Source organism: Marmota marmota, unplaced genomic scaffold (assembly GCF_001458135.2).
Source record: "Marmota marmota marmota unplaced genomic scaffold, marMar, whole genome shotgun sequence".
Classification (NCBI taxonomy): domain Eukaryota; kingdom Metazoa; phylum Chordata; class Mammalia; order Rodentia; family Sciuridae; genus Marmota; species Marmota marmota.
In genome coordinates, this window is record NW_026000229.1 from 304,296 (window position 1) to 306,314 (window position 2,019).

At 42.3% G+C, this 2,019-nt stretch overlaps 1 long non-coding RNA gene across 1 annotated transcript; it reads left to right on the forward strand.

The window, feature by feature from the left end:
• The first annotated feature begins 6 nt into the window (after window positions 1-6).
• LOC125613345 lies at window positions 7-1,481 on the forward strand. Its single transcript, XR_007343883.1, has 2 exons — window positions 7-792; window positions 1,398-1,481. It is a non-coding gene; the product is annotated as an uncharacterized LOC125613345 (long non-coding RNA).
• The last annotated feature ends 538 nt before the right edge of the window (window positions 1,482-2,019 follow it).

The following is a 2,019-nucleotide window of genomic DNA, read 5'->3' on the forward strand; positions in this document are numbered from 1 at the left end:
GGAGGCGGGTGGCGGGCGCCCGGGTCGGCAATAACTACGCGGTGGCAGGGTGCGCGAGTGAGCGAAGTGTGATGCGTCGGGATCCTGGCGATTGGTAAAAGGCCCTGTCGTCTCCTGTAGTCACCCCGAGCCCAGCGCCACCATCTTGGGAGAAACGCGGATCTCGCGACCGCGGCGCAAGACGGGAGGACTGGCTGGGCGGGCCGAGTATCCCGGCAGGCAGCGCGCGCCTCCCAGCCAGGCGAGGACTCCAAGCCGGACGCGGGGACGCGGGGCGGTGCTAGGATGAGCGCGGGAGGGCGGGGCCAAATCCCGTGCGACTCTGCCCTCACCTCCCGCTTACCGTCGCCGCCGGCGCAGGGGCCCGTGGGAAGGGGAGATGGCCCGCGGTCCGGCGGAGTCTGTTTAGGGTTGGTCGCCATCTTGAGACTGGGCAAAAAGAATAATCTCCCTTTTAAGCCCCTGCTCTCTGTCGCCTAATAGAAAGAATTGGGTACACTCTGGAAACCCCAGCGATCCCCAGAAGGGTTGGAGTCCCGGGCCTACCCAACCAAGAAACGCCTCCGATTTTATTGGGGAATGAATTGATTCCGTACGTCAGCTTCGGCAGTGTTGATAGTCCCCAGGCCCGAGGCAAGGCAGAACCGACAGATACTAGGTTCCGACCCGAATTCCTTTTCTCCCAGAGCTGCCCTTGTAAACATTTCAGGGGTGGCCCGAGAGTGTGAGCCAGTGTTCAAGGACCAAGGTCATCTGCTTAGGCCACTTGACAACACAGGATGTGATTAGAAGGTAAAAGCCCACCTCCCGTAGTGTTGACATTTAGTGGGTTGTCAAAGTAAGTGGTCTCTTAGTTGACTCCATGGGGGTAGAGGGTAATTTTAATCCGTATAACAGCCTAGCCTTTTTAAATCCATGTGTCATACTTGGTACTAGGGCGACTTAAAAAGGGTTGGGGTTTTTTTGTTGTTTGTTGTTGTTTTTTTGTTTTGTTCAAGGGGGATTTTGCTAGCGAAGTTATTTTAAAAATCACTAATTCAGTCTTAAGGTTTTCCACTTTTTGGATAAGCCTTTAAGTACTATGTGATACACCAGTCATCTAGTATTCAGAAAATGTTAATGTCATCAATCAGCAGTGAATTTTTACATTGCAATTCTTAATATCATCTTTTTTATAAAAATCAGGTAATTGACATTTTTATACATAAATGTGTATATATGGATAGAAATAATCCACCTCCCACCTATAATCAATTATTAAATTAACTATAAAAAAAAGCAAGAGTAATTTAAGTTATTCTAGGACAGTTGATGATAAATGAAAGTATTAAGCTATGTCTGATTGTAAGATATTTTTAAAATATCTTTATTCATTTTCCATTTCTCCCCCATTACAGATTCACATTTGGAAGCTACTGGCAACTGAGAATGAAAATCTTTGAATACGTTATTAGAATAAATAAAGCAAAATTTTACTACTAGATTTATCATATGAAGATACTTTTAGCTATTTTATTTTCTCTTAAATAGGAATTGTCTAAGTGAAATTAATTTTATAATAGACTGAAGTTTCAAATGTGGCTGAAATCCATGAGTTCTAAAAGAGTTTCAAGACTGAGGGAAGTAAATCTACTTTTAGATGTTGAAATGACTATTCTGGTTTTAAGTAAGACCAACAAAAAAAACTAATTCTTCCTGGGAATCTGAAAAAATTACCCTTATCCTTTTAGTTCTTCAAGTTATATATATATATATATTCTTGTGTGTGACTACAGTGTTAAACTTGATACAGGAACTCTGTATTTTTTGGTTTACCCATTTTTAAATTAAGAAATGTTGATTAATAAAAATTGTCAGCAATGAATATTATCAGGAGTCCTCAGGATACCAGTAGTGTTCCATTTCCATACATACAAGTTTTGATGAAAAAGAAAATGTTTATCTGAAACCAGACCCTTATTTCTCTTCAAGTATGTTTTCTCAGAAAAAAACTTCATATCTAAGTTTGCAGTAAATTCT